This window comes from Heterodontus francisci, chromosome 26, assembly GCF_036365525.1.
Source record: "Heterodontus francisci isolate sHetFra1 chromosome 26, sHetFra1.hap1, whole genome shotgun sequence".
Lineage (NCBI taxonomy): Eukaryota > Metazoa > Chordata > Chondrichthyes > Heterodontiformes > Heterodontidae > Heterodontus > Heterodontus francisci.
The window spans coordinates 50951468-50974114 of NC_090396.1; the positions used below are offsets into that span (position 1 = coordinate 50951468).

At 43.2% G+C, this 22647-nt stretch overlaps 1 protein-coding gene and 1 long non-coding RNA gene across 3 annotated transcripts in view; one reads left to right on the forward strand and one right to left on the reverse strand.

The window, feature by feature from the left end:
* Nucleotides 1-22647, forward strand: part of bahcc1b (BAH domain and coiled-coil containing 1b) — a 476710-nt gene that overhangs the window by 183924 nt on the left and 270139 nt on the right. The window lies entirely within an intron of this gene.
* LOC137384331 (uncharacterized) overlaps nucleotides 13147-22647 on the reverse strand; it is a 28613-nt gene continuing 19112 nt past the window's right edge. The window contains exons 2-3 of the long non-coding RNA XR_010977572.1: nucleotides 19987-20091; nucleotides 13147-13427 (exon numbers count right to left, since the gene is read on the reverse strand). This is a non-coding gene — a long non-coding RNA (uncharacterized lncRNA). The remainder of the gene's footprint in view (nucleotides 13428-19986; nucleotides 20092-22647) is intronic.

Here is a 22647-nt window from a genome sequence, read left to right on the forward strand (position 1 = left end):
CTTGTGAGGCAAGACCTACCCCTCACAAAACCGTGCTGACTGTCCCGAATCAAGCAGTGTCTTTCCAGATGCTCAGAAATCCTATCCCTCAGCACCTTTTCCATCAACTTGCCTACCACCGAAGTAAGACTAACTGGCCTGTAATTCCCAGGGTTGTTCCTATTCCCTTTCTTGAACAGGGGCACAACATTTGCCACCCTCCATCTTCTGGTGGTTCAGGCAAATTTTAGAGATTCCATGGTGCAATTCAAAGAAAATCAGGGAGTTCTTATGGTGTTTTTGCCAATATTCCTCCTTCAGGAAACTTCAATCATTGTGGGATTTTGCTTTGCACAAACTAGCTGCTGCATTGCCTACATAACAGTAGTTGCTTAAAAAGTTAATTTATTGTGTGAAGCATTTTGAGATATTTCTGAGATGTTTGGTTAGCATCTGTCCAAATACGAAAGATGATGGACATGCAGCAAACAATCCATTTAGGTGGGGTGTCTTCTCTTAGTGCACCTTTGCTGATGGCTGTGAATCCTCGAGAGGCAGGTTCTGCGACAAGTGCCACACATGAAGCTGCCAAGTGATGCGATGAGTTGTTGTTTTTGACTTTGGCGCCTGTTGCTAAGCTGCTGTAGCAACTGGTTGCCGTGGTAGTGCCTGAGATGTGATAAGTTGCTATAATCAATGCAAATCTTTCTTTCCTATTCATTTTATTCTCTTTGTTCATGAGATCATACCCGAGCGGATACTTGCAGATTTGGACAGTGATTATGACTATTGTTGACTATTGTTGAAAGAGTAGGGCCCATTAGGGGCCAAAGTGGCAATCTGTGTTTGGAGCCGCAGGACATAGGTGAGGTTTTAAATGATTACTTTTCATCTGTGTTCACTATGGAGAAGGATGATGTAGGTGTAAAGATCAGGGAGGGGGATTGTGGTGTACTTGAACATATTAGCATTGAAAGGGAGGAAGTATTAGATGTTTTAGCGGGCTTAAAAGTGGATAAATCCCCAGGCCCAAATGTGATGTATCCCAGGCTGTTATGTGAGGCAAGGAAGGAGATAGCAGAGGCTCTGACACAAATTTTCAAATCCTCTCTGGCAACAAGAGGATAGGAGGACAGCGAATGGGGTACTGTTATTCAAGAAGGGTATCAGGGATAAACCAGGTAATTACAGGCCAGTGAGTTTAACATCAGTGGTTGGGAAACTATTGGAAAAAATTCTGAGGGACAGGATTAATCTCCACTTGGAGAGGTAGGGAATAATCAGGAATAGTCAGCATGGCTTTGTCAGGGGGAGATCGTGTCTAACTAATTTGATTGAATTTTTCGAGCCAGAGACTAGATGTGTAGATGAGGGTGAAGCAGTTGATGTAGCCTACATGGATTTCAGTAAGGCTTTTGATAAGGTCCCGCATGGAAGATTGGTTAAGAAGGTAAAAGCTCATGGGATCCAGGGCAATTTGGCAAATTGTATCCAAAATTGGCTTAGTGGCAGGAGGCAGAGGGTAATGGTCGAGGGCTGTTTTTGCAAGTGGAAGCCTGTGACCAGTGGTGTACCACAGGGATCGGTGTTGGGTCCCTTCCTGTTTGTAGTGTACATTAATAATTTAGACATGAATACAGGAGGTATGATCAGTAAGTTCGCAGATGACATGAAAATTAGTGGTGTTGTAAATAGTGAGGAGGAAAGCCTTAGATTACAGGATGATATAGATGGGCTGGTAAGATGGGCAGAGCTGTGGCAAATGGAATTTAATCCTAAGAAGTGTGAGGTGATGCATTTTGGGAGGACTAACAAGGCAAGAGAATATACAATGGATGGTAGGACCATAGGAAGTAAAGAGGGTCAGAGGGACCTTGGTGTACTTGTCCATAGATCACTGAAGGCAGCAGCACAGGTAGATAAGATGGTTAGGAAGGCATATGGGATACTTGCCTTTATTAGCTGAGGCATAGAATATAAGAGCAGGTAGGTTATGATGGAGCTGTATAAAACGCAAGTTAGGCCATAGCTGGAGTACTGTGTACAGTTCGGGTCACCACACTATAGGAAGGATGTGATTGCACTGGAAAGGGTGCAGAGGAGATTCACCAGGATGTTGCCTGGGCTGGAGCATTTCAGCTATGAAGAGAGACTGAAAAGGTTATGGTTGTTTTCCTTAGAGCAGAGAAGGCTGAGGGGAGATATGATTGAGATATACAAAATTATGAGGGGCATTGATAGGTTAGATGGGAAGAAACTTTTTCCCTTAGTGGAGATGTCAATAACCAGGGGGCATAGATTTAAGGTAAGGGGCAGGAGGTTTAGAGAGGATTTGAGGAAAAAAAATTTCACCCAGAGGGTGGTTGGAATCTGGAACACACTGCCTGAAGAGGTGGTAGAGGCAGGAACCCTCACAACATTTAAGAAGTATTTAGATGAGCACTTGAAATGCCATAACATACAAAGCTACGGGCCAAGTGCTGGAAAATGGGATTAGAATAGTTAGGTGCTCGATGGCCGGCAGACACGATGGGCCGAAGGGCCTGTTTCTGTGCTGTATGACTCTATGACTCTATGACTGTATGACTTCTTTTAGATTATTCACCTATCACCAATGAAGGATATGTCAACTATGCTCTAGTCGATCATATTTTGGTATCTGGCACAGAACATTAGGAAGTTTGTATTGACAGCCAATGTGAACATTTAGATGAGACAAGGCAAATCCATCCTTACCCAGCACAGAGTAATTGTAAATATGTATTATTTTAAAAGTTCTAATTTTCTTTGATTCATAATTGCTTCTACCTCCTTTAGCTGGTCCAAGTTATAACTACAATGATAATATGACACCATGGGTAGCCAATAAAAATCGTAATTGCCCCAGATCAAGAGAGTCTGCTTCGGTTTTAGGTTCCCTCAACATCTGGCTAACAATTGACAAAAAAACATTGCAAGTGTGGCCAGTATATTTGTACAGGCAGAGCTGGGAGAATGCAAACCCAGAACAGCAGGGTTGTGACATAAAATGTCTTAATCACCATATTAGGTTCCAAGTGTGCAAATTACTTTTGGCTATAGTCACATTTCAAATAAATAGTCCCTGCTTCCTATTCAAATGATGAATGGGAAACAGAGTCTTATAAATAGCAACATGCCAGTGGCATGATGACAACACAACACAACACCGGAGTGTAGAAGGTATTTGTCAGGCAGAGGAATTGCTACCTCTTATACGCAGACAGATGTACTTTATGACATGCCAATGCAAACTATTGAATAACACTGCTGTTGAGTACCAAGTCTTAACTTTAAGTTTCTTTTTGATGTTATTATGCAGATCTAGTTTCATAGTAGCTTAATCATGGCATTATTAGGGAGCTTAACTGCCACTGTATGTTTCCGCATACATCAGAAGTAACTTTTAGCAAATGTAACTGTAGTTTGTGACCCCCTGTTTTGATCTAGTGTATAATCAAATACACAGGAGAGTGTACTAGTTCATTACTGAGTAAGACATTTAATCATCTGCTGCATATAAGGGCAGTGTTTTGATATTCACTCAAACGGGTGAACTCTGAATTGTCATGTCTCTGATTATTAATCCTCAGTTCTGCCCAAATTTGAATCGCAGTGGACTTTGCTGGAGTTCTGTGAAATTTTGGCACCACAACAAAAAGTATTTTATATGTACAATTTTCCTTCAGAGAAAACAAAACAAGGGAGTTTTTGTAAACTTGAAAGCATTGCAAATACATCATATTATGTATTATTTACTCAAAAGCTTTCTGAACAAGAATATAACACCATAAACAAGCTTAAGGCAGAGACATTATAAATTACTCATAATCTTTGAGGTGCTTGGTGCAGCCATTTCTCCCTGGTACATTTGAGGCCTTCTGCAACCAGCGGTCACTACAAGGAATAGAGTACTTAATCTCTTTTAGGCAGTCCCTCGGGATCGAGGATGACTTACTTCCACTCTGGTTCAATGCATTCTAAGATGGCTAACGAGCCTAATGTGCGATTTGTAGACTCTACCATATGTGGGGCAGGTGATGTTTGAAGGATTGAGTAGATGAGTTGCTTGGGGGAGGGTGCTGTACGTTCCTTCCACTGCCTGGACTTGGCCTCCATGTGCTCCCATCAAAGTCACTCGAGGCGCTCGGTACCTTCCCAAATGCTCTTTCTCCATTTTGGGCAGTCATGGGCCAGGGATTCCCATGAGTCAGTGGGTATGTTAGATTTCTTCAGGGATGCCTTGAAAATGTCCCTAAAGCGTTTCCTCTGTCCTCCTGGGAGTCTTTTGCTGCGGCGAAGCTTGGAGTAGAGCAGTTGTTTCAGGAGCCTGGTGTCAGACATGCGAATGATATGACCTGCCCAACGAAGATGGTTTTGGGTGATTAACACCTCAATGCTGGGAGTGTTGACTTGGGAGAGGATGCTGACATTAGACTGACTATCCTACCGACAAATTGGAATGATTTTGTGGAGACAGTGTTGGTGGTATTACACTACTGCCTTAAGGTGCTTGCTGTAGATTGTCCAAGTCTCTGATGCATATAGGAATGTGGAGATCACTGCTACTTGATAAACCATGACCTTAGGCCTGGATTTGATGTTCTGGTCCTTCGTTGAGAGGAGCATCCCGAGATTTGAAAAGTGGTCCATCTTTTCCAGGGTCTCGTTGTGGATCTTGATCAATGGCGGAGGGGTGGAGGGGGGTGGTGGTGGGGATGATGGTGTGCTGTAGGAGCGGGTTGGAAGAGGACCTTAGTTTTCTGACTGTTTAAAGTAAGGTCCATCCTCTCATATACTTCAGTGAAGGAGTCAACAATGAGTGGTGCTCAGTTTCCGAGTAAGCACATATGCAAGAGTCGTCTGTGTACTGAGGTCGGAGTGACCTTAGTTTTGCAATGGACGCAAAGAAGGTTAAACAATTTCCCGTCAATCCTGTAGGTTATCTCCACTCGTGTGGGGAGCTTGCTGGAGGTGAGCTGCAGAATTGCAGTGAGGAAGATGGAGAAGAGGGTTGATGCGATGACAAAGTCGTGTTTGACACCAGTCTTCACTGAGATAGGGTCTGTGATGGACCCGTTAGTAAGGATCATGGCTTGCATGTTATCATGTAGTAAGCAAAAGATGGTAACAAATTTCTGAGGGCAGTCAAATTTGAGGAAGGCTCTCCTTATGTCCTCATACTTGACAGAGTCAAAAGCTTTTGTGAGGTTGGAAATGTGCAGTGGTTGATGCTTAAACACAGTACTTAATAAACACTGGTAAGAACATCATGATTTAGTTACAAATGCTCCTTTTGGTTTAGTTGGGATTTTGTTGCTTTATTTTAAGCATCTTTTTCTTTGATTGGACCACATTTTTTAAATTATATCAGCGGTGCTTCAAGGGGCGCTTGTGATGCTGGCTCCTGTCAGGTGACACTGTGGCAACTCAGGGCCTCCCAATTGGTTCAATTAAAGTAGGCCCAAACTGCCACAAATGTTCCTATAACCAAATGCTAGGACGTGCTGGAGAGCAACAGAATGAATCCTCTACCCCCCGCATTCCCACCACCCCCCCGCCCCCCACCCCCCGCATCCCCACCCCCCCCCCACCCCCCACCCCCCACCCCCCGCATCCCTACCACCCCCCCCGCCCCCCACCCCCCGCATCCACCCCTCCCCCCCCCCCCACCCCCATAAGCAGACACCACAATCTCTGCTAGGTTCAGTTCAAATTAGGAACTGAATGCAGATTAAACTATTGCTCTGCCCTCACAACATGGCTCTGAGCACTAGTACTAAGCACTAGAAAGTGAAATTTTATTTTTATTGTGTTGCAAATTATTTTTAATTGGTTTATTTTTAGTGTATATAAAATACAGCAGTTTTCTTCCAAATATGGGTTAAAAGCAAAAAATTGGTTTTCTTTACTTTAAATGTGGATTTTTTTCTTACTTCTACAGTAACCTTCTGAAAAAGAAAATCTTTACGACAATTTGTTTGACTAACCTAATAGAGATTTTTTGAAGAAGTGACCGATTGAGTAGATAAAGGGAATATAGTGTATATGCATCTTCTGAAGGCATTCAATAAGGTGTATCACAAGAGCCTTGTTAGAAAAGAATCAGGAATACGTTGTAAGAGGAAATGTAGGAGCATGAATTGCAAGTTGACTGATAGACAGGAAACATGGCATTAGAATAAATGAGTGTTGTTCAGACTGGAGAAGTGTTGGAAGTGCTGCAACCTTGGGAATGCACTCGATATAAAGAACATTTGGACCTGGGTATAAGGAACACAATCTTGAAATTTGCTGATGATACTAACACAGAGGGTTTGCAAAACAGTGAGAAGGACTGTTAAAGACTTCAGGAAGCCATAGACAGGTTAGCAGAATGGCCAGAGAGGTGATAGTTGCAATAAATGATAAGTATGAGGTAATACACTTTAAGGGATAAAGACAAAGGAGTATGCACTCAGTCGAAAGACAATGAGGGGTGTTGATCAACAGAGAAACCTAGAATTCAAATACATATTTCTCTGAGAATCCAAGTGCAGGCAAATAAAACCATAACAAAGGCTAACAGAAATGTAGGGGGTTTTATAAGTTGGGGCATAGGGTTCAAAAGTAGTAATGATGAATTTGCAGAAAACATTGATTAGACCACAGTTAGAGTGCTCCGTGCAGATTTGAGCATCCCATTATAGAAAATACATTAAAACCAATATAGGTTCCCCAGAGTGATACCAGGGATGGGAAACAATAGTTATGAGATCTGTGAGATACTGGGGCTGTTTCCAATACAGCAGAGAAGGCTAAGAGGAGATTTAATAGAGGTTTTTAAAATTCTGAAGAGTTGTGATAGAGTGAGTAGGGAAATACAATTTCTTCTAGTTAAAGAGTGAGTAACAAGAGGTCATCAATTTAAAATTGTCACCGAGAGGGTGAGGAGAAGCTTCTTTACACAGGATTGTTGTGGGAGTGGCTGAAGCGGGTACCACTAGACCTAAGGGAAAATTGGATAAATATTTGAAGCAGAGGAAGATACAGGGCTGTGAGAGGAGAGCAGGGCAGTTGAATTAGTTTTACATTGCCCAGCAAGAAAACAGCACGGATGTAATGGGCCAAATGGCTTCCTTCTGTGCTATAAACGTCTATGATTCTTAACATATTGCTATGGTTTCTTCACTAATTAAACCCCTTAAAGTACCATCTTTCTTCAGACATTTTGGCTATCAAGATATTATTATTGTGGGTCAACATAAACCATTTCTATTCCATGAGTCTTTTATATGCATGTACTATGAAAGCACAGCTCCTTTTAATAAGTCTTCATATTATTCAGTGAAATAGCACATTGCATAATACTTATTTGCCTGAACCTTAACATTATTCATCAAAGAATATTATGTAACTTTTCATCTCAGATACAAATAAAAGCAATTCCAAATGTATTTTGGCAACTTGGCATAACATTCATTAAAGCCATAAATTACAAGAACAAGCACAGTAGGCAACAGGAGACAATTAAAGCCAATTCCCATTAACTAAAGTTACTTCACTTTTCAGGAATTAGCATTCGGATGCAGGTAATTTTTCTATTGTGCAGCTTCTTGAATCCTTTTCCCCCAAGTTATTTAATTTCCGTTCTTTCTGAATTTTCTGTGTTGTTGCTTACGCTCTGGATCAACCCCACTGTGCAAATGAGGAAAATTCAGAATTACCAGTGGCCTCAAAGGGCTAATTTTTTCCGGCCCCATAATGACAGGCTTGGAGGTTGAGTTGGGAGGGTGGGGGGGTTGTGGGGGAATGGTTGCTGGGAAAACGGTGGGGAGCCATGTTGGGATAGCTCCCCAATGGGTTCCCAGAACTGGGAAACTTTCCCAGGGATGGCTGGGATTAGAGGCGATTTCACAACCTTGCCAGCACTTTTCTGGTGGTGGAGCAGCGCCCCCACCGTGGGTGGAGGCTGCCAGTTCAATAGAGGCAGCCTCCCTGTGGCCAGCTCGAGAGCCTATCAGAGCTGACGCCTCCATGTACCAACGTACTATAGACGGGGCTGCGGACAAGAAAGGCCGCGCCTGCGACCCAATGATTCATCTGGAGGGGTTTCCCCTCCACTTGGAGGGGCCTAATGGCTTCAGCCCTCTTAATTTTTAATTTGTATTCATGCGTCTGAGGATGCCTCCATGTTGAGGTGCCCTCGTGGGCCCTGACCTACCTTAGCAGTATCCACCTCTCCCAGTAGGGCTGCTAAGGCTCCAGCAGAGCCGCCGGCCCTCTGATTGGGATCTCATTGAGAGTCTGCCCACCATCTTTAATAGGACGCCAAACGCGGAGGCAACCAATTAAGAGGCCAGCTCCAGGAAGATTGCACCTTCAGCCGTGCTGCCAGCAAGTGTGGGCTTGGGACCCCCATTTGGTCCTGCCGTCTGGGTTCCGAAGCCGCTGGAAAATCCTTCCCAAAATGTCCCAGAACCAATTTTACTGGTAGTTCTATAGAATAAGTTGCTTTTATATTGCGCTTAGTGGGGTGTTAGAGTAAATGTGTGGGATTTTCTATGATCAGTAACTGGGGAGACCCAGTATAGTCATCAGGAACGAGTGGCCCTAGCAGCTTACTAAGTGCAATATAAACAAAGCTATAAACATGTCATTAATTATGGACAGCTTCCTCAGCAAAATTGGTAACTGGTATTTTGTTAATGCTCATCTCTTTATTGTTTATCTAAAAGCATCGCTTTAACACCTCATTAGTTGCTAACCAGTATTACCCAATATTAGAACCGTGCTGAATATGTGCTTCACTTCAGTGGGTGGAGTTAACACATTATTTATTGTAATTTTTCATTTGATTATGTGATTTTTTTATCCCCTTCGATAATAGACAACCATAGTTAAAATGTATTTCCCCCTTTTATTCAGCTTATTGGCCTGTGTTGTAGTTGGAGCTCAATTAATTCTCTATCAGGGGAATAAAAATCAGACACAAGATTGATGGTCAGTTGGTATAACTTCCCATGAGGACCATAGGAGGGAAAAGTATAAACATTTTGCTTTAGATAGATGGCATAGTGATAGTTACAGTATCAGTCTGGAGTCTGAAAGATCTACTGTTCGGACTGGAAAACAACCGCAAGAATGGCTCCATGCCATCAGAATTCAAAATTCCAAAATAATTAAAATTGAATGCAAAATGTAACACAATATAAACTTCCTACCTAAAGATAAAGAAACAAACCAAAGTCTACCTAAAAATCATAGAGGCATAGTGTCATAACGGTACAGAAGGAGGCCATTCAGCCCATTTGGCCCATCGAGTCCATGCCGGCTCTCTGTCTCGTCACTGAAAGTGAGCATGCAGGTGCAGCAAGCAATTAGGAAGGCAAATGGTCTGTTAGCCTTTAACGAGATTGAGGAGACTGGACCTGTGTTCTCTGGAGTTTAGATGAATGAGAGGCTATCTCATAGAAACTTACAAAATTCTTAAAGCGATAGATAGAGTAGAATGCAGAAAGGAGGTTTCCCCTGGCTGTGGGGTCTAGACCCAAGGGACACAATCTCAGAATAAAGGGCAAGCCATTTAGGACTGAGATGAGGAGCAACTTCTTCACTCAGAGGGTGGTGAATCTTAAGAATTCTCTGCCCCAGAGGGTGGTGGAAGCTCAGTGACTGAATAAGTTCAAGACAGAGATCGATAGATTTCTAATTGCTAATGACATCAAGGGATATGGGGATAATGCGGGAATATGGCATTGAGGTAGACGATCAACCATGATCTAGAATGGCAGAACAGGCTCGAAGGGCTGAATGGCCTACTCCTGCTCCTATGTTCCTGTGTTCCGATAGCAATCCAATCAGTCCCATTCCCCCGTTTTATACCTGTAGGCCTGCAGGTTTATTTCCATCAAGGGCACATTCAATTTCTTTTTGAAATCATTGATCGTCTCTGCTTCCACCAGCTTGAAGGCAGCGAGTTCTAGGGCATTATCACTCACTACATAAAAAAGTTCTTCCTAATATTCCCCTGCATCTCTTGCCCAAAACGTTAAATCTGTGCCCCATAGTCCTAGTACCGTCAGTTAATGGGAAATGTTTTTCTTTGTCCACCCTATCTAATCCTGTCATAATCTTGTACACCTCTATCAAATATCCCTCAATCTCCTTTGCTCCAAGGAGAACAACCTTGGTTTTTCCAACGTAACCTTGTAGCTAAAATCTCTCATCCCTGGAACCATTCTGGTAAATCTCCTCTGCACCCTCTCAGGGACCCAAACATCCTTCCTAACCAGAACTGGATGAAATACTCTAGTTGTGGCCTAACCAGAGCTTTATAAAGGTTGAGCATAACTTCTTTGCTTTTGTACTCAATACCTCTATTTATAAAGCCAAGATCCCATATGCTTTGCTAACTACTCTCTCAATATGTCCTTTCAAAGATCTATGCACATGAACCCCCAAGTCCCTCTGTCCCTGCACACTCTTTAGAACTGTGCTATTTAGTCTACATTGCCTCTCCCTATCCCTTTTGTCAAAATGCATCACCTCACATTTCTCTGTATTAAATTCCATCTGCTACTTGTTTTCCCATTCTGCTAGCCTATCTATGCCCTGTTGCAGTCGATTGGCATCATCCTATGTCTGACATACCTCCAAATTTGGTATCATCGACAAATTTTGAAATTTTATATATATGAAAGAAAGCAGTGATCCTAGCACAGAACTTTGGGGAACACCACTGTCTACCATCATCCAATAACCATTTACCATGACGAACTGTTTTCTGTCCTTAAGCCAATTTTTTTATCCAAGCTGACTCCGATTTTCCTGTTCCGTAAGCCTCAGTTTTGGTAACCAGCCTTTTATCTGGTACTTTGTCAATGGCTTTTTAAAACTCTATATAGACAACATCCATTGCTTTTCCTTCATCAACCTTCTCTGTCACTTTATCAAAAAAATCAATTAGATTAGTCAAGCATGATCTGCCTTTTACAAATCTGTGCTGGCTCTCCTTAATTAACTGAAACCTCTCAATGTGCCTTTTGATATTTTCCCGATTATTATTTCTAAAACCATACCTACCACAGATTTTAAACTGACTGGCCTGTAGTTACTAGAGATGCCCTTACACCCTTTCTTTAATATGGGTGTCACATTTGCCACTCTTCAATCCTCTGGCACCTTGCCTGTATCCAGGGAAGATTGGATGATTATGGCGAGCCCTTCTGCTATCTCCACTCCCACTTCCTTTAGCAACCTGGGATGAAAGGCATCTGGACCAGGCGACTTATCCACTCTAAGCATAGCCAGCCTTTCCAATATATTCTTCCTATCAATTTTCCTCCCAACTATTACCTCCACTATCTCCGCTTCTACCAATATTTTGTAGCATCCTAACTAGAGCCAAAACTCAGGAAATATGGGCAATACACTTAGAAATATCACTTGAACACTAAGAGCAGTATTTTATCCTGCCCTTGGAGATGGGAACGGAGGCATGAGGAACACCAAATGGCAAGGGCTGGCGTTGGGCAGCATGCCCAACATTGTCCTGGCCCCCTGCCATTTTGTCCAGGGTAGGTAAGGCTGAGGACGGCCTTTCTGCCCCAGGCCAATTAAAGTCCTTAAGTGGCCAATTAATGGCCACTTGAGGGCAACATCCTGCCTCCACTCCAATTTTATTGAAGGCAGAGGGGCCTCCCGCTGTGTGGAGGCATTGCCGTGCCTCCTAACGGGCTCGATGTGATGTAGTTGCTCCTCTAGGAGCAATCCATGGACCCCGGAGGGCCCCCCACCGGATGGCAATGGCTGCCCTCACAGAGAAACCCCCCGCCTTCCTTACCAACCCACCTCCCCCACCACCGGCACCCCCTCGCCTGCCTGCCTGACTGGCCCCAGCGTCCCAGGGTCTCTGGCATCTTGTCCTCTGCAGGCCTCCTACAATACTGGCAGTGCCCACCGCTGCCAGGGGCGCTGCTGGTACTGCAGAGCTGTGGGCCCTCTGATTGGCCGGCAGCTCTAAAGGCAGGAGTTTGTCCCCTTAAAGGGATGCGTGTCCCTGATGCCGGGCAGTTATTTGGCTGACCGCTGTGAAATTGCAATGGGGGACCAAAACAGGGCTGAGGCGGAATCTCCCCCACCTTCCGGCCTGCTGCTGGGACCCCCATCACTGGAATAAAATCAGGCCCTAAATATCTTCATTTTGCCCTCTCAGTAACTCAATCAGTGAATGCATTACATGACTGATACCCAGCAATTCCTCCCCTCCCCACACCCCCATCACTTTGGTAGCTCATTTGTGTGAATTTCAAATGAAGACATGATTGGGTTTCACTAGACTGACTGCACGCATGTCTTTTTCAATTATTCTAGTGCTCTACCATTCTCCATAAACTTCAGCTCATTCACAAATTTGTTGTCATATCCTATGCCACACCAAGTGTCCTTGCCCATCACTACTCTTTTTGCTGACCTACATTGGTTTCCAGTCCCCCAGAATCTCAAATTTAAAATTCTTATCCTTAAGATTAAATCCTTCTACGGCCTCACCCCTCCCTATTTTTAGGATCTTCTCCAGACTTATAGCCACCAATTCCCACCCCCCCCTCTCACCCTCAAACACTTGGAATTCCTTTGACTCTGGCCTCTTGTGTATCTCCTCTCTTCCTTTACTCCACCATTGGTGACTGTGCCTTCAGTTGCCAAGGTCCCGTCGTTATAGAATTCCTTTGCTAAACCCATCTGCCTCTCTATCTCTTTTTTCTCCTTTAAGACCCTCATTTAAAGCTAATCTTTGCCTAAGATATTGTTTCCGCTGCTTTTCTTTCCTTCATCAGCTTAGCAAACATTTTTCATTGCACCTCTGTGAAAGCATACTGGGATGCTTTCTATGATATAGGTGCTGAATAAATACAAGTCCTTGTTGTACAGTTGATTGGCCTGTCAGTCGTTACTGTTCAGGCTTGATCATGTCGGGAGAGGGATGTCACCACCTCTGGAACTACACCCCAGCATGAATCATTTGCCCAAGGGAGGAGAAATAAGGTGAATAATACCAGAGGAATGTAAAAGAAATTAAGTCACTTGTGGAAACAACTTTACTCAGAAAATTGATTTATTCAACTCAACACCAAAATATTGGTTTCAGGGCCACGGTTCAACTCAGCCTTACTTTTGGTGGTAAACACCACTGATGAAGCATATCAAAGTTAGAAGACCTTCATAATCCCTGCCTAAATAAATATTGTCCAACTAACAGTTGAGGATTAGTTTTGCAGAATGCATCCAACAATACATTTGAAATTTGTAACTTGATAGCTACAATATTGTCCTGACAGCCTTGATTCCATATCTGTTTTTGTCAGTTTAGCTGCAAGACGAGAAGGATAACTGTTGCGTGTAGTAGTTCTCTTTTGCAATGCGTCCACATTCGGTCCTCAGCATATCACCTGCAGGATAGACCAAGGAATACCATTTACAGTATCTGTGAAAATGATTTGAGACAGGTGAGCCTGGATAGTCAGACAATGGGGGATTGTGAAGGTCTGGAGTTTGGGAGGGAAGTAACTAGGTAAGATAATTAAAAAATGTCCTTTAATAATTGTCACTGGATGTATGTTTATTACCTGTCCAATTTTGCTGAGATTGTACAAACAATGTTTTATTTATAGGCAAATTGCAGCCTTTCCTATTTGCTGGTTAATATTTTTTATTAGGCCAATGGATATGTAGTATTTGTAAAAAATTAAGAATCTTGTTTTTCTTCTAGTTATATTTATGCAGTGCTATATTAGAAATTGCAGTTTATGTTACTCTTCTCATGGTCTAGTAAGTAAAGGTGCTGCTTAGGACTGAACTAAGCGTACAGACCCTGAAGATCACAAGTACAGTCATTGCTTTATGCTGAATTACCTGGCCTCAGTCAGGTCAACAGTCAGCCAATTGATTTCAAAGAAAATTCAGCCTTGGCTCCCATTCCTGATTGCTTTTCTGCTGGAAAATATGTCTTTGTCGATGTTGAGTAGACTGGATCAGGCTCAGAAGTGATGTTGCCTAGTGAGTAGCATGAAGAATGGACACTTTAAGATACTAGAGAGTTGCTGTCAACCATGGACTGCATATCCGTGCTTCAGAAGACAACAGACAGAAAAGGTGGAGGAGAAAAGTGAGAGCTTTTACTTCCTTTGAGATTTAGTCTCAATTTACGTGCAGTCTGCTTATTGCATGTTTGTGTGCATGTAGGTGTGCAAGGGAGACTAGGAATGTAGCCAGGCAGGTTCTATAACAGGAAGGCAATTCTCTCTGCCAGTTTACCACTCAAACAGTGAAAGTGAAAATTACCCCATTCCCTTTCTGATCTCAGTCATACAGTTAGGGGTAAGCAGTCATAAGAAGCCTGATACATCCCCACAGTCAACAGTCAATGATTTTCTCAAACTTATTCCTCTCTCTTTCTCCCTCACTCCCAGTTTACATTCAGCTCACACCACCCCTCACACTCTTTCCCTCATTCATGCACTCCTTACACTCACTTCTGTTTTCACAAAGTCACTGAGTCGCATTCCCCCCTGCACTCTTCTATAATCTGTTAAAGATCTCGGGCTGGATTTCAGTCTCCACTGGGGTCGGGATCAGAGTGCAAGGTGGGAGCTAAAAATAGCTCGCCAGCCAGAGTGCAATTCCCCGGCTCCACCTGCCCCCAGGACATTTTTGCGGAGGCATGATGGCGGTCTGGCAGCAGGGCTACCCACCCACATGCAGCAGGTAGCCAACTCGGCTCATTAGGAACTTATAGAGGTCAATTAAAGGTTTCTGCAGGCAGCGGGGGACAGTTTAGGTGCATGAAGAGGCCTCCCAGTGGCTTTCCAGGGGCCAGCACTCTTGGCAGACCTATAGGCCCTTGCTACCTGCTTGGATGCAGAAGCAGCCGTATGTTGGCCTGTAGAGGGGTTCCCCCCTCACCTGCAACAGTGGTGGCCTGACTGAACATTTAAAAAGTTGGATACACGGCACCTTCACCTAGAAGTGCCCTCTCCCTTACTAAAATCTGATGAAAGGTCACAGACCTGAAACGTTAACTTTGCTTCTCTCTCCACAGATGCTGCCAGACCTGCTGAGTATTTCCAGCACTTTCTGTAATTACAGGGTGACAAGCTTAAAAAATAAGCAGCTTCCATTTTAAATATGAACGTAGAAATTTAAAATTAGAATATTAAAATAAGGACAGAATGGATCATTTTAAAATAGGGTCCACATTACTCCTGCAAGCAACGATCCGAATATACCCCGGTCTCTAACCTCACTTGACCTGAGACTGCACTTGGTTTGACTATGTGTGCAATGTCACAGCTGATTAACTAGAAATAACAATTAATTCCAGCATTTTACTAACATAATTGAAAATATGCCAATCCATGCCTGTAACCTGACTTACCTTCATAACAACAGCTGGTATGAGTTCAAATTGGGTGATAAAACACACATGGATTTGCAGTTCATCGAAGCAAAATTCTCATTCCAACTTTTAGCACAATTGAGTGAAAGGTAAAGAAAACATAATGTGATGTAGAACACACATCAGGCAGGTGTCGGATGGGGTGTATGCTCCACCTTCCTGGTGCAGTCAGCGAGAAGCCCCAGCCATTCTCGTGGTCAGACCTCATTAATATATAATGGCAAGCTTTCAGCATTAACTATCCTTCCAATGGACAGCTGGCTCCGTCTTAAAGGGGATGTGCACTTTTCAATGGTGGTGAATGGAATGCAATTTTCTGAAGCAGCAGGCAGCATGACTTCATGCAGGGCCATCCAGATCTTCTAATGCAGCCATGGAGGTGCTCAGAGCAAGAGCAAGAGTATCTAGGCAAATGTGTCTGCAACAATAGAGACAGGTGGCAGAGCAAGTCAAAGGCACCAGCATAGTTCCCAGAGCCAAGAAAAAATATAATGACCTCAGCAGGACTGCCAAATTGCAACTCTCCTTCACATTTCTCTTACTCTCTGCATAGTCCTGCACCATTCCATGTTAGCCCCAGTACTATCAATCCTTTCCTCCCCCACTCCCATGTCTCCTTCTGCTTGAACTCACACCCTCAAGATCTGCTACTGCCCTGACAAACCCTTGGCCACGCTTGCAAATTCTTCCTGTCATCATGCACCCGCTATTGTGAGCTGCTTCGGAAATCTTCAAAACTCTTCAATAGAGCATACACTTCCACTCTTCTTGTAGAAGGGGGAATAGAACAGGAGAGTGTTCTGCCTCCATACTCATTCTGACAACAATGGAGCAGGTGGCCATCAACACTGACTGTCAGAGGGCAGATGTTCAGGCTGGAGATCACATCACATGCAGAAAGGTATCTGGACACCTTCCCTTCATTTTGTATTTCTACTTGGCTTTTTCATACACACTGCATGACAACCTGGTGATGCATTTTGCTCATCAGCTACTGTTTATCTTTGTTATCTGCTAACTCCTCTTCTTTTTCTTTAAATCAATCAGATGCCTCGGGTGTTCCAGAAACACTGAGTGAGGGGAGGAACCCTCCCGAAGTTGCACTGTCACTCGGGCTCACTCTCCAAAACACCAGTATAGAAATTGGCACTCTACATGGTATAGATAGTGTTAGAGGGTTATGCACTGGGTGATTCACTGAACACAAGCAAGAGCAAATAAAAAGGATGGCCAGGAAACAGCTCACAGGACAACATGCTCATATATTAGCTTGGTAGAAGAGATGCAGACTTTGGGGACCATCCTTTAAAGGAAAAATGTTTTCTGTGCACCAGCAAAATTGCTCAGTGCACTAGACTGTCTGCCAGGCAGCTTATAAACTACATGGGATATTCTGGAGGAGTCCACGAACACTGTGTGAAGTTCTGGGTCATTGCATCTAAACACTGCAGTCAACCATGCAGTGAGTGATCACCTCAATGGATACTATAGTAGTAATTACATCTCTAAGGAATGTTTATACCAGGACCATGCAGCTTGTGGGCTCCACCATCCCTTCCACCTTGGATAAGCAGGGAGACAAAATAAATATGAGCTTGAATCGGATCACGGATGTCCTACAGTCTGCTTTCTCACAGATCAGCGGGAGTGCTGTTCTGCAGCTTAACAGCAGGGGCAGTCATGCAATGGGAAGGGAACATGTTGCCATCTCTCAAGCTAACAGTATGTCTGGACCCTCACCATACTGGAACGAAAGCCCACCCTGGTGTCAGAAAGCCAGCTGGGTCAAATTGCCTTGACAGCTGCTGTGTTGCAGTTGTCAAGCTGACCTCCTGGAGGTCACTGACCATAGGTAGTTCACGAGGCCTTGATTCAGCCACAGAAGCCTTCCACCACTGAGGCTGAAGCCACTGGTGAAACACTTTGTGGAGCATTAGAATAGGTAAGAAGGCACTTAGGACAGACACTAGGAGCTCACACCAGGATAATAATTAATATTAGGCATTTTTTATAAAGCGATAAAATTATAATCCTTTTTGAAATCTTTGTGTGCAGAGATTGTTCCTGTAGTAGCTGACAAAATGTTAGTTAACATGAATGTCAATGTGAATTTCAGGGTGGAAGGACTGGGAGAGATATGGGCGTGACTGTTAATGAAGGGGAGTTAGAACTGTTCAGTTGAAGAGCTCTTCAGTGAACTGTTGCTGAAGAGCTCTGTCTGCAAACATTGAAGCCCTCCTGCTTCCTCATCATCCTCCATGTCATCAATGTTCTCTCTCTCAACATGTTAAAAATCCTTGTCTAATGGTGGCTCCATTGCAGAGCAAACTTATGCAGCATATGGAAAACTTTTAACATACAGAATACTCTCTGTGGTCTGTATTGCAGAAAGCGGACCTTGCCTGTCAGGCAGTGGAATTGTTTGAGGCTCCAATGGTCTGCTCAATGAGGGTTCTAGTTAAGCCCTGGACCTGATTCTAGTGCAATTGAGCCGCTGAGAGTATGCTCCTGAAATGACAGTAATAGTCCTTGTCTTCAAACAGCCAGCTTCTTACTTGCTGTGCAGGGCAAAGAATTAAGGATTTCTGCAATATAAATGCATCAGTCACCTGTTTAATACAAGCATGAACTGCAGGCTGACAGATGTTACTTATATCCCCTTTCGCAGCCTGGAAAGAGCCATAGGCAAAGAAGTTCAGGACTGCAGTGGCCTTGGCTGCATTAAGTAATGCTGTGTTGGCTGTGGCAGCTTCTACAAGTCTTGTTACAGGAGGTGCTACTACTCTATGACAGCGTCCCCAGAGAAGAACAGCTTTCTTCTGCATTGTTCCTATGGGAACTGCAGGTATGCTGTCTTGGGTCAATAAACTCTGTGGGGAGGGTAAGGATTCTATCTGTTCTCCATGCAGCTGCAACTCTAATTACGCTTCCCTTCTTTGGACAGAATGGAATTGCCAGAAGGACCACCATGAAGAACAAAGTGTGTTGCCAGGTCCCTTAAATGATCAGAATGTTCTACATCCATTTTGTAATGGTCTAAGTAGCCAAAAACCACAACAATACAAAATCTCTCCCAAAACTCTCCAGCACTTTATTTGAAAGCAGCTGAGGATCCACATAAATACCATTGAAAATGGCCAGCTCCCAACCTGTACCACCCATGGTTTGTGGGAAGGCTGAGGAGCTGGTGGTATCATTGTGGACAAAGACAAAAATGAGGTTGAGGTCTTGACAACATCATTTGACTCTGATTCGCATATATTCATGAGGTTCTCGCCTGTTTCAGGCAGGGGCCACCTAAATTGAGGTCCACCTAAAAGTTTGAACACTGGGATAACCATAGGTAGATTAGCAGGTCTATGTGCCATATGATTTTTATTCATCATCGCTTCATTTTTACATGTAAGCTGAAAATCACCCTCCAATTTAACAAAATCTAGAACAGTTTTCAACTGGCAGTAATATGAAGACCAAGGCCAATTTCATTGTTCTCCAGAAAATACTCAATGGAAAACGAAGTTGTGTCGAATCTATCCTATAAATGCGTGGCTAGGTAATGATGTTTGTGAGTTATATGGGAGGTTCTGTTCACTAGTTCAATAATTACAAATTAATAGACTCTAGAGGGAGAAGGTCGACAAACAGGTCAGGAGCAGGATACATTGGGTCCCAGCCTGACATTGGGAATTCTGTGGGGCCATCTAAGGGATGGAGTCTCTGCCTCCTCCTTACAAGATAAATGGTGTAAATCTAGCAAGAGGACAAAAGCATGTCTCAGGAGCACATATGACATAGATGCAGTACTTGCAATAGATCCTATCCCAGGCAGTGGATGTACATCAACAGAGTTCTCTACCTGTCAATGACAGTAGAACAGTGAATGAAAGGAGACAGCATCTAAAATGTGTGATCTGGTCCAGGAAAAGCTGAAGCATCAGTCATTCCTTCACTCTGCACTACCAGGACAGTGAAAGGCACTTCTGCCCTTTAACATTACAAAAGAAACTTACCAGTCACCCATAGAGGATATCTTAGGAGTTCACCATTTTATTCTTTATCTCTCCATTGAGAATATACCTAAGTCCTGTATCACAACACAGTCCCCAAACTATACACAAACTTCACAGAAACAGCAGTAGACCTTAGGTTGGGAGATGTGAATTGAGAATGTTACATTGCCCTTTTCTTTCAGCCAACTTGACAGTTGAGCATGCTTATATTATTTTGCACATAATTATCTGTTTAGTTTTTGCTGTCTATTATGTATGTTTTGTTTGTTTGGCTTTGGACAACTGACACTTTCTTTTCTGTACAATAGAGGAATGACAGACTGCAAGGTTTACTAAAAGTGAATTAAGTTTACTCATCTGTGCAATGCTACCGATGAGCTTTGTTGGTGAATTTGCCTCCAGTGTATCATCAACTTCTCTGTATTTGTTGTGCATGTGTCCTACTATGAAGTCTCTCTAGTTGAATAAGTAGCACTGATGGTACATAACAACTGATGATCTACAAAGAATACAGAAGGCTCTCCACCTGTATCTATGACTCACCTTGATGAACCTACATCAGTGGTCAGGACCATCCTTGCTGTCATCCTTGAGTGCTTGGAAACTTGGAAATCTAAAATGAAAGTGAAATTGTTGATCCATTGGTATCTGAAATGAGAATAAAACAGTTCTGAGAAAGGGTCAACAGACAAAAATATTATTAAGCTTTTCTCTTTTTAGATGCTGATGGAATTGCTGTGTCTTTTCCAGTATTTTCTCGCTTTATTTCCAAATGGCAAGAGACTGCTTCTATGCTAATCCATATATGTCACGTACGTGTGAGCATAGAACAGTGGACATTCATTTGGTTGCCCAAAGCAATTCTCCAAGTGAGTTGAAGATGGTCACTGACTGTAAATGTTTCTATCGGTATGTGAAGAGAAAAATATTGGTGAAGACAAGTGTAGGTCCCTTCCAGTCAGAAACAGGGGAATTTATTATGGGGAATAAAGAAATGGCTGACCAACTAAATGCATACTTTGGTTCTGTCTTCACAAAGGAGGACACAAATATCATACCAGAAATGTTGGGGAACACAGAGCTTAGTGAGAGAGAGGAACTGAAAGAAATCAGTATTAGCAGAGAAATGGTGTTGGGGAAATTGATGGGATTGAAGGCCGATAAATCCCTAGGGCCTGATGGTATGCATTCCAGAGTACTTAAGGAAGTGGCCCTAGAAATAGTGGATGCATTCGTGGTCATCTTCCAAGATTCTATAGACTCTGGAACAGTTCCTATAGATTGGAGAGTAGCTAATGTAACCCCACTATTCAAAAAGGGAGGTACAGAGAAAGCTGGGAATTATAGACCAGTCAGCCTGACGTCGGTAGTGGGGAAAATTCTAGAGTTCATGATCAAAGATTTTATAGCAGAGCACATAGAGAACAGTGGTAGAATCGGGCAGAGTCAGCATGGGTTTACAAAAGGGAAATCATGCTTGCCAAATCTACTAGAATTCTTCGAGGATGCAACTAGTAGAGTTGATGAGAGGGAGCCAGTAGATGAGGTTTATTTGGACTTTCAGAAGACTTTCAACAAAGTCCCACCTAAGAGATTAGCATGTAAAATTAAAGCGCATGGGATTGGGAGTAGTATATTGCGATGGATAGAAAATTAGTTGGCGGACAGAAAACAAAGAGTAGGGATAAATGGGTCTTTTTCCCAATGGCAGGCAGTGACTAGTGGGGTACCACAGGGATCGGTGCTAGGACCCCAGCTATTCACAATAAATATTAATGATTTAGGTGCGGGAACTAAATGTAATATCTCCAAATTTGCAGATGACACAAAACTGGGTGAGAGGGTGAGTTGTGAGGAGGATGCAGAGAGGCTTCAGGGTGATTTGGACAAGTTGTGTGAGTGGGCTAATGCATGGCAGATGCAGTATAATGGTGATAAATGTGAGGTTATCCACTTTGGCAGCAAAAACAGGAAGGCAGATTATTATCTAAATGGCTATAAACTGAGAGAGGGGAATATGCAGTGAGACCTGGGTGTTCTCGTACACCAGTCGCTGAAGGTAAGCAGGCAGGTGCAACAGGCGGTAAAAAAGGCAAATGGTATGTTGGCCTTCATAGCGAGAGGATTCGAGTACAGGAGCAGGGATGTCTTGCTGCAATTATACAGGGCCTTGGTGAGGCCACACCTGGAATATTGTGTGCAGTTTTGGTCTCCTTATCTGAAGAAGGATGTTCTTGCTATAGAGGGAGTGCAGTGAAGGTTTACCAGACTGATTCCTGGGATGGCAGGACTGACATATGAGGAGAGATTGAGTCAGTTAGGATTATATTCGCTGGAGTTCAGAAGAGTGAGGGGGGATCTCATAGAAACCTATAAAATTCTAACAGGACTTGACAGGGTAGATGCAGGAAGGATGTTCCTGATGGTGGGGGAGTCCAGAACCAGGGGTCATAGTCTAAGGATATGGGGTAAACCTTTCAGGACTGAGATGAGGAGAAATTTCTTCACCCAGAGAGTGGTGAGCCTGTGGAATTCGCTACCACCGAAAGCAGTTGAGGCCAAAACATTGAATGTTTTCAAAAAGGAGTTAGATATAGCTCTTGGGTCTAAAGGGATAGAAGGGTATGGGGTGAAAGTGGGAACAGGTTACTGAGTTGGATGATCAGCCATGATCATAATGAATGGCAGAGCAGGCTCGAACGGCCAAATGGCCTACTCCTGCTCCTATTTTCTATGTTTCTATGTCTATTCGAGTTTGTATGCCAAAGTATTCGTAGCAACAGTTGGAGCATTCATGAGAAATAAAAGTATTTCTCATTGAATGCTCATCCTGTATTCATTACTTGCATAAATAATGCCTCCATTGCAAATAAATTGCAGACTGCAATGCAAAAGCCAAAGCTCACATGCATCACTTATGTTGGGGATGGCAGTGAATGTTTGAGTGTTGGATTTTTCTACTGAGAATAACTATATCACTTAATTATGTGTAAGGAAGCAATCTGGATGTTGTTCCAGTTTTTATTTGCAAGCAGGCCCACTAAGCTGTGCTTACTGATAGAACTGAGTAGGGGCACTTGCGATGCTGGACCTCTACTCCGTAGCAATTGATATCGCATCAGCAACTACTATTGCTATCCCTTCTTCACTAATGTTCATTGCCTCGCTCAGTGCTTCCTGTTCATCAGTATCTAGATCTCCTGC